The sequence below is a fragment of the Trachemys scripta genome, chromosome 4, assembly GCF_013100865.1.
Source record: "Trachemys scripta elegans isolate TJP31775 chromosome 4, CAS_Tse_1.0, whole genome shotgun sequence".
Lineage (NCBI taxonomy): Eukaryota > Metazoa > Chordata > Testudines > Emydidae > Trachemys > Trachemys scripta.
In genome coordinates this window covers 99,640,165-99,650,297 of record NC_048301.1, presented here as the reverse complement: position 1 = coordinate 99,650,297, position 10,133 = coordinate 99,640,165, and positions in this window count along the sequence as shown.

The window sequence follows — 10,133 nt, the reverse complement described above, 5'->3', positions numbered from 1 at the left end:
CCCACCCATCGACCCCCAACCAGCCGCACTTGGATCCCCATCCCACGGAGCCATATTCTCCCAGCATCTGGACCTCCCACACCCAGAGCCCTGCCGACCTCTATCCCCATCACACACACCCAGACTTCATCCCAACCACCTTCACCTGGACCCCCCTGCAGAGTCCCATTACTGTTGCACCCAGAATACCCCAACAAGCCCCTCTGCATCCAGATCCCCCCTGCACCTAGATCCCCCACTGAGCTGCCCGCACCCAGATTGCCTCACACAGAAACCTCTCAACCCACACCTGGATCCCCCCACTCTAAGCCCCTCCACACTTGGACCCTGCCTTGCTGAGTCTGCCTGCTCAGACCAGGTGTACCTGGCATGGAAGGGCAGAACCCCGGGGGTGTTTCTGGGGCAGGCCCAGTCCTTGCAGTATGTCAGGGTTGGGTGAACATTGGAGAAAAATACTTCTTTGTACCGAATTTTACACCTCACTCATTCAACTAGGGTATGAGATTTTGCAAGCACTCCAAAGAAAGCCAAAAAGGTACAAGCTCATTTTTTCCCCCTTGCAGGTCACCTGTACTTTTAAGAAAAAGATGTATTTTGTGTGATTTAGAGCAATATTGTTTTTTTCCCCCTAGTAATGTGTATGTATATATTATGGACTACTGTACCGAAGGATTGCTTGGATGTCTTGGAGCGCTTTCTTTATACTGTATAAATGGAACTTGAAGATTGTTTTGTTTTTAAATTTCTACCAGTTGTTTACATAAGAAATTCAGGTTGTGTCTGTTCTGAAAGAGTCAATTGCAACTAGAGACCTTGCTTGTGTGTTTATATCCCTATCCTCAACTCTTCATCTTAGGGTGACCAGATGTCCCGATTTTACAGGGACAGTCCCGATTTTTGGGTCTTTTTCTTATATAGGCTCCTATTACCCCCCAGCCCCGTCCCGATTTTTCATATTTGCTGTCTGGTCACCCTACTTCATCTATGTGTCTTGGGCCCTGATCTTGCAAACACTAAAGCCCAGGAACAATTTTATGCATGGGATAGTGTTGAGTTCAAGTCTGCTACTTCCATATGTAAAGTTAGTCCTGGTTGTAAGTGTTCGCAGGATTAGAGTCTTAAATTCTAAATTGTCCAGAGCTTGTCTAGCACCTAGCATAACAGAACCCCATTTGTTATTGTGGGGGCGGGAGGCTTTGTGTCTGACTTTAAACATTATTCATAACAAAATATCTAACATTTTCCATCTTTGTTTTTATGTGTATTTTCAGTACCTTGTGTTTGGCAAAATATTGTTTTGTTTATGAAGTTTGATTTGATTACCAGAACAGACAGAACATAAGTACCAAGAATTGTAAAACATACAAGTCTTTGCCTTAACAGTTTTTTGCATTTTTTTTTAAACGGAGAGTGCAGCTTACTTTCAATAATATTGTCACCTTTTAATCCTAACTACCAATCTTGAAGAAATCAAGGCTATTTCTGTGGAATGATGAAAATATCATCTCACAAGGTTTTACTGGTATACTAACAAGAAAAACAAATGAAAGGATGGAAAGTGAAATAGGAAAGCTAAAAAAGAGAGGCAAACATAGAGAAGTTTGCTTTCTGAGTAACTTTAAACCAGTGAGGTGAACTATCCAGCGGCAGCACAGTGAGATGGTCATTCTAAGAAATCTACCATTGATGAGTAGACTTTCCATTTCAATGTAATACTGCACATTATAACTAATTCATCAGTGTTACCCAAAACTGGGCCAGCTAGTAAGCTTAGGGAGGATTAATGACCCACCAGAGTTTGGCAGAAAGTAGCACATTTATTATACTGATAGCTAAGCTCAAAAGAAGGGGTAGGTGGGTCACACTCACGCTCCTAGGACAGGCACAGCACTGGAGATGTCAGGATCCTTCAAGGTAAGTGTCCTACAGTGCAGCGATGGACGGTGTGATGAAGCACAATGGAATGCTACGTGGCAAACCACTGGCCAGGCGGTCCGGGCGAAGGGACTTCATGGGAGGTACAATCTTGGGAGGTACAAACTCCTGAGCACATGGCCCGCTCCCCTTTTAAGGACATGCTCCTCATAGCCTGCAATTAGAGATGACTTGGCTGCGTCTGGTTGGTCACACTCCACCTCGGACAGTGTCCATGCATTGGGCATGTGATCGCTGCCTAATCAGAGTGTCATGGCTTGTGACTAGAGATGACTTGGCCGCATCTGGTTGGTCACACTCCACCTTGGACAGTGTCCATGCATTGGGCATGTGATCGCTGCCAAATCAGAGTGCCAGACACCTTGTCTATTGGGGAGTTCTTCTGATCTTCCAGCTGCTCCAGCAGCCCATTCATCCCCAAGCATTCCAGGAGGGAGGGGGAGCGGGAAAGCTACTTCACAGGTATTCAAAGAGGGAGAGGAGACAAAACGGGGGGTGCGGGGAGGTGTAACAGACCTTTTGAGCATACAGGTTATACATAGCATACAGATCACTGGTGCTCCTACAACACTCTGCCCCTTGATCTATGATCATTACAGTAGTTGTTGTCGTTGTAGGGCACAGGTGATCTGTTGCAAACACACCAAACAATCATAACCAGGTGAATATAACTAAAACCATTACAATTGACTAAACACCAGATATAACATAAACACAAATAATTACAATCATAATAACTGGGAATACAATAAAACCATCACCATTTACAATAATTGTGTACTTCGACAAACAAAATGAGGCCCAAGTTTGATGCTGCACTAGCCATCAAACAATGAAAGTCAACCCTAACCCTTAAGTACACACAACATGATTTGTAGGAGTACCACAGTTGTCATGCAAGGTTAATCTGATTTGGAAGATATATAGTAACAGAGAACTTGGTGAAATTGCTGATACTGAAACTAACATTTAGTTGCTAAAATGTTGCAGAATCCCCTATTACTAACAGTTGTTCTCAAGAGGTCTCTGGGGGTGGGGGTGGGGAACAAATCCAAGACCTGAAAGATGAGGCACTACAATTACGGACCAAAGTAAAAAATCCTATTAGGAGGTGATAATGCGTGTTACAGGTTATTGGGGCCCATGAAATACCCTTCAGGGCTTGGGGAAATAGAACCAGGGTGCATAGAGGAAAGTGTGGAAATAGCAATGCAAGAAAATGTAACTAACAATACAAATGTATCAATAACAAAACTCAACAACAAAATGATTATTAGAGAACCTAATAAAAAAATAAACCTGATGCATTGGGGACCAAAGTCTTTTGGACAGAGGTGGATGTGATTGATAATTTGGTTGGAGATGGGGGAAGTAGAGAAAGGAAAAGGCATTTACCCTGTCTAGTATAGTATCCCCTCTCTCTGTACCCAATGCTAGCACAGGACACCAACCAGAGACAGACACAGAACATGGAACACAGAATATGCAACACAGAACACTGAACACAGACTTTGTCGCGACACTATAACCATGGTATTTCTATAACTCTTCAGCTGGTAGCAGCTCTCCTGATGTTCTGGTTCAGAGGCTGAAAGATAGAAGCTTAGAAACAAATTAGCACAGTGCTCACACTGCAGCAGACCCTGCTTGGTTGAGTTGTCCACGGTGTACCCATTTTCTCTCCGGGGATTTATCTATGCCACCCAGGGTTTTTGCTAACTCTGTTGCTTGCGTGGGAATCAACTCGGTCTCTGCCACATTGTGTCCGGTACTTGGGACTGCCCCGCCCTCTGCGGACACAAGCCCATAGTTTCGGACCACCCTCCGGACTGCCACAACATGGTGTCTGGGGTCTGGCCATCTGGGGTCCGGATCCAGGGGATCCAGATCACACCAGATATTCCCGTCCCAATCATCATATGGTCCCGCACACCCTTGGGCTTTCACCCCAACGGCGGTGACCCAGGCTGAATAAGCCCCCTGAACCCTGTTCTCCCAGGCGGACCCCTCCAGGACCAGATCCTTCAGGCAGGTAACAGCCTGGCTCAGAGCGGCATTCTCTACTTCCACCCACTCCCGCTCCTCCTCTGCTGCCGCCACCTGTACTGTGGCTATAGAGAGGGAACACGCCTGGGCGCTAGCAGTCAGAGCCTGCACCTTTCACATATCCATTCCTTTTCCAACTTATTACATCTGTTCTTGAGTGAAATATTTCAGTGGCGAGCTGACTCTTTGTTGCCTGCCATTGTCAGCCTGTTTGCCACAGCAGCCAGGCAGCTGCACGATTCAGTCCCACCTTGTCGGGACCGTATATAAGTACATATTTATCCAACGTGAGCTCTAGTTCAGGAATTGTACTCCCAGGTGGAACCACCCCTGGCATCCAGGGGTCTGCCCCTTTCTTTTGGAGCCATTCTAACAACATCCCGGGTGGTGGATCTGCTCCCCAAGGGAGGGGGTGTCCTCTCGCTTGGGTTGCTTCGCCTTTTTCTTTCCCTTGCTCCATAGTGGCATACTTAGCAGTGGCATCCTTTTCTCCCTGCAGTGGGTTGCTAACCTACCACTTTTTCATGCAGGCTCGAGCCAGACCCACTCAAGAGACTACTGGGGGGCATCAGGGGACCTCTACTCTTGGGTCAAATCCTCCACTAAGCTGCCCACATTCTCCACCAGTAATGTTACCCGAAATTGGGCCAGCTAGTAAGCTTAGGGAGTACTAATGACCCACCAGAGTTTGACAGAAAGCAGCACATTTATTATGCTGATAGCTAAGCTCAAAAGAAAGAGGGGGGGGTCACACTCGCATACTCATGCTCTCAGGACAGGCACAGCACTGGAGATGTCAAGATCCTTCAAGGTAAGTGTTGCACAGCGCAACGATGGACGGTGTAATGAAGGTAAGTCTTCCTGAGGCACGATGGAATGCAACGTGGTGAACCACTGGCCAGGCAGTCCAGGCGAAGGGCCTTCACAGGAGGTACAATCTTGGGAGGTACAAACTCCTGAGCACATGGCCCCCTCCCCTTTTAAGGACGTGCTCCTCATGGCCTGCAACTAGAGATGACTTGGCCATGTCTGGTTGGTCACACTCCACCTTGGACAGTGTCCATGCAGAGTCCATGCATTGGGCGTGTGATCGCTGGCTGCCTAATCAGAGTGCCAGACACCTTGTCTACCTGGGAGCTCTTCTGATCTTCCAGCTGCTCAAGCAGCCTGTTCATCCCACAAGCATTCCAGGAGGGAGGGTGAGGGTGAAGGAGAAAGTCACTTCACAGGTATTCAAAGAGGGAAAGGAGACAAAAAGGGGGTGGGATGTGTAACAGATCTTTTGAACATACAGGTTATACATAGCATACAGATCACTGGTGCTCCTACAACACTCTGGTGTGGTGCTAATGTCAGCGTATGCTGTGTTTTTAAAAAAATGCTGATATTTAAAGATATAGCAACATATCACTAATCACATGTTCTCTAATTTCATCACATTCAATGCTTTGAATTCTCTTTAGCTAAGGATAGCATTAATTTGGGGCCAGATCTTGCCGCTTCAGCTCAAATAAGATTCCCAATGAAGTGAGGAGAATTTTTAACCAGAGTAAAGACAGCAGTAATGGGTCTTTCAAAAGTTATTTACTTTAAGAACTATACTTCATACTGCATTTTAAATATATATGTATATTCATTTGTATGTATCTTCATATATAAATAACGTGACACTGTGTGACAGAGTGTACCTACCCTGCACTGGTTCAGCAGGGGTAATCAAACTCTATGGGCCAAGGAAGCCAGGCCCCCTTGTCCGGCCTGGGCATGCTCCAGCTGGAACCAGGATAGAAAAGGGAGCAGCGCAGCCTCACTTAGAGGCTGACTGTTGAAAGGAGCAGAAGTGTGTTGCAGCCTCCTGCAAAGAGACTGCTGGCGCTCCAGGATGCAGCGGTCAGCCAGGCTGAGACTCCAACCAAAGCCTAGCCGCCCACTGTTGACAGAGGAGAGACCGCAGAACCTCTGAGACTACCAGTTTTGGAAGGACAGCATGGGCGCCAGGTTTATATGATTTTTGGTGGTGTCCAGAATGGGTCCAAGCAGAGCCATCCTGTCCATAGGATGGACTGGGGCAACTGCTCTGCGCCCCGTGCTTTGGCGGGCCCTGTGCTTCAGAGGGATGTGGGGCAGCCTGAGGGGTATGCAGGGGGGCTTGGCACCGGCAGCAGCGAGTGACCTGGCCCTAGACCACCCTGCTGGCTCCTGGTGTTGCTCAGGGGAGGGGGCGGAAGCCAGAAAGAGGCAGGGACTTGGGGGAGGGTGCGACGCGGAGGCGGGGAGGAGTGGGGTGGGCTGGGGGTGGGTCGCTCACTGCTGCCAGTGCCAGGCCCCCTGCTAATCTCCCCAAGCTGCCCTGTGTCCCCTTGAAGCATGGCCCCCCCCAAGCGCGGAGCCTGGGGCAGTTGCCCAGGTCTGTCCTATGGATGGGAAGGCTCTGATTAAATATAAGCCCAAACATTGGTAAGCCGGGCCCACGTTCCTGAATATTGGTGGAGCACAGGCACCACAGGCCCATATAACTTGCCGCCTATGAAGGATGGGTAGGAAGTAGTCCAGGGGAACTAAACATTGCTCTGGTTGTGGAGCTGGGGTTTGACTCAATGTGTTTTGGAAGGATCCCACTGAGCCTGTGGTGGATACCCCTGTGACAGACAGGGCCCTGGGCTGGGACCCGATGGAGTAAGGAGGGCCTGGGTCACCCTACCCTGGCTGCCACTCCCCTCCCCCCACCTTGGCTGTGCTACCCTGCCCAGATGGGTAGTTCTGTTCTCTCTGGCCCCTAGACAACACTGCCATGCAGAGCAGGGTAGTCCCATTGATTCCAGCCACTAGGCCGCACTGCCCTGCCTAGAATGGTAGTCCTAGTGACACCGGCCACTGGGCCACACTGCCCTGCAGCACAGGGGTAGTCCTATTGTCTCTGATCCTTGACCCACACTGCCCTGGGACCTGGGGATACTGTGGCGGCTTAGGAGATTAGGCCACTTGGGCTGCCTAAGCTCTACTCTAATTCCCCCACAACTCGACACCCCCTTACAGGGTGTACCTGACCCACAACACAGTGAATGGGGATGGAGATTGAAGTACCCTTTCATTGCTTCTGGTGCTTCAATACTAAGGAGATAGATTGTTGTAAATACCTTAACAGCTGCTCAGTCCCTCTCTGCAGTATATGGTTGAGCTAAAGTCAAGGGAACTTGATCTGCCACTGCCCATACTATACCTGCTGTGGGGGTAGAGAGGTCCTCAGTCCTTAGATCTGTCAAGATAGTACTTTTTATGAGAGCTACATTCACTTAATAAAATCAAAAACATATCAATATATTGTGTATGGCTATGTGTGGCTCCAGTGTGACATTGCTCATTGCTTCCAATATTAGTTATTTCTACCGAAACAGTTGATGCTTCTTTTGGTCACTCTACCACTGTCTTGAACTTCTTTGATCTCAGATAATGATACACAAGCCAGGTGGTTGGTGTCATGGATTCATCTAGTCCGTGTACAGTGTGATTCTTCACTCCCCCCGCCAACTACTATCTTGTCTTTTGTTTCCAAGCACCAACACTAATAGGTACCTTTTAACTGCAGCAGATGTAGTCAGATTCCTAGTTTGGTATAAATATCTGCCAACATGCAGATTCAGCCAACATGCAGTGGAATGGTGTACGGGAATCTCTTTCATGTTGCTTTCTTGTTGTCCAGAATCTCAGCTTAACAAAAAATAAGTCTCTAGGTGTTATGATTGCTGAGATACACTTGGGACACATGTGTGAGGTTAACTGTATTTACAGAATCTGAAACAATAGTCCTGAAGTGCAAACTGTTCCATTCATCTCCATAGGTGCTAACTCTGAGGCCAGTGACCACACTTTAAATGTCAACATTAACTTCCTGCTCAACAAAGAATATAAGAGAGGGAGGATCATATTATGAAGATGTGCACAGTCTAATGTGCATGACAACTCATGTTGGAATTTCCAGAGAGTGGGCTTGGGGGAATACTTCCATCTTCTCCCCCGCTCCCTTCCCTAGTCAAGAAGGAGCTTTGCCCAAGGAGCTTAGCAGGGCTCAGTGGGACAGCTGAGTCCCCTCCATGATGTGCCAAGCTTAAGGTTAGGTCCACACTTAAAACACATCCTAGCAACATGGATATACTGACAAATACCCCAGTGTAGATGCAGTTATGCTGCTGGAAGAGTGCTGCTGTCGGCATAGCTAATATCGCTCAGGCAAATGGTGTTCCTACACCATCAGGAAAAACTCCTATTGGTGTATGTTGTGCCTACACGAGAGGGCTACATGGAGCATATGAGCCTCACAGAGGGGATGCTAGTACCACTACCTTTCCCCCCTAGACCCCTGGCCCCAGTCTGTAGTACAAACATGCTCAAGACTTGGTGTGCTCTCTTTTAAATAAACACTATCTTTGATAGGACATATCCTAACCATCTCAACCTTTGCCAACAATTATTTCCGCTTAGACATGTTGGGTGAAATCCTGGCCACACTGAGGTCATGGCAAAACTCTCACGGATTTTGAGGGAACTAGGATTTCACCAATTTTATGATTATCACAGATCTCATAAAATTCCAGCATATCTTAAAAACTTTGGAATACCTGAATATTACTTCAACAGAACAGGAATTTAGTCATTGCTGTGTGTTCTCAGTGATCCATGCTCCAGAGAGTTGAAATATATTGTTTCACCATGTTCTCCAGGGTCCTGGGACAATGACTGTGAGAGGGACACAGCATGTATAATGAAATTACTAGCAATCTTCCATCAGCTGAATGAAGAAACATCTAAATGTAGAACTCTGATCTGACTGTTCTCCTAGGGGTATCTTCCAGACAGTATACATATTCTGACTGGTCACAATATACATCTCTGTTATCCTTAATTTTAGGACATGTCTATATTTAAAAGCTCTTTATACTGGCTTTTATGCTGCTGGAGAATGGACTTATCTATATAGCCCCATAAATTTTAGCCAGTGCTTGGTCTGTCATTTGGTATAATATTTAGATTTTCAGTATGAAAAAGCAAATGTAAACAGTTTTCTTTTTCAGTGAAAGGACTCATACTAGTGTTCAAATGAAGTAATTTGAAAAAGGGATAATAGAGTCACTGTAGGGTGGTCTGGTGAGATCCTGCCCTATTGTAGAGAGAGCTAGTAGCAATCCCTATACATAGTGTTTTCATTGTAAAATCCTGGTTTCAGTTGCTGATAACTTTGTCAAACTTGGATATGGTGGTTTTGGGGTTTGTACTTTTTGGCATGCCTCCAGTTTAAGCTTCTGAATAAAATCAGCATACATGTGCTAAATTTTCTGAAAATTCCATTTGTACTGGGCATGTTCCAGTGGAGGGCTCCAGGGGCTAAATAGAACTTTTTCTGCAATTGCTCCTCCTAGCAGCCAAACAGCCTGGGGCTGTATGGTGCCAGGAACAGAAACTGAGAGCAGGGAAACTGTCCTGTGTTCCTACTGCAGTTAACTGGAAGAATGAGAAAGATAAATGACTGGAATGCAGAGGGGTGATAGGGGAGGGCAGAGACAAGCTGTGGCAGTGGGATGGGGTGGGGGAGGACATAGTGCAGAGACAGACTGTGGGGCTACACACAGGGCAAAAGGAGTAGAGTCAGGCTGGCAGGGTACCTGATAGGGGAAGAGGAGACCTGTGGAGGGACAGTGAGGGAAGAGTCTGAAACCATTACCAAACACTGGAATAGAACCCAGGATTCCTGAGTCCCAACATTCCTCTCCTTACAAAGAGCTGTGAAACCCAGTAATAAAGTGTCCTTTCCCTCTTGTGTCTGGTTTACACAGTGGATAATAGCCTGCTACTACTAGCAGTTACTCCATTAGCCCCAGTGATAGTGGTTTGTGTCATTAATGGAAAGGTTCCAACCCTATTGATGACCCTGTTTTGAACATATAGCGTGGTAAAAATGCTAAGTATTCTGAAAATTGGACTTTCGGTTCCTGAAATTGGATTCCTGAAATTGATGGACAATGATAATTTTTGGCTCTAATCTCTTTGTTCCTCATTTCCCCATCTGTAATATAGACATAAGGATGCCTCACTGCGTAAGAGGGTGGTGTGAAGATAAATTCACTCATGTCTGGGAGGCCTGTAGCTAGCACAGTGAC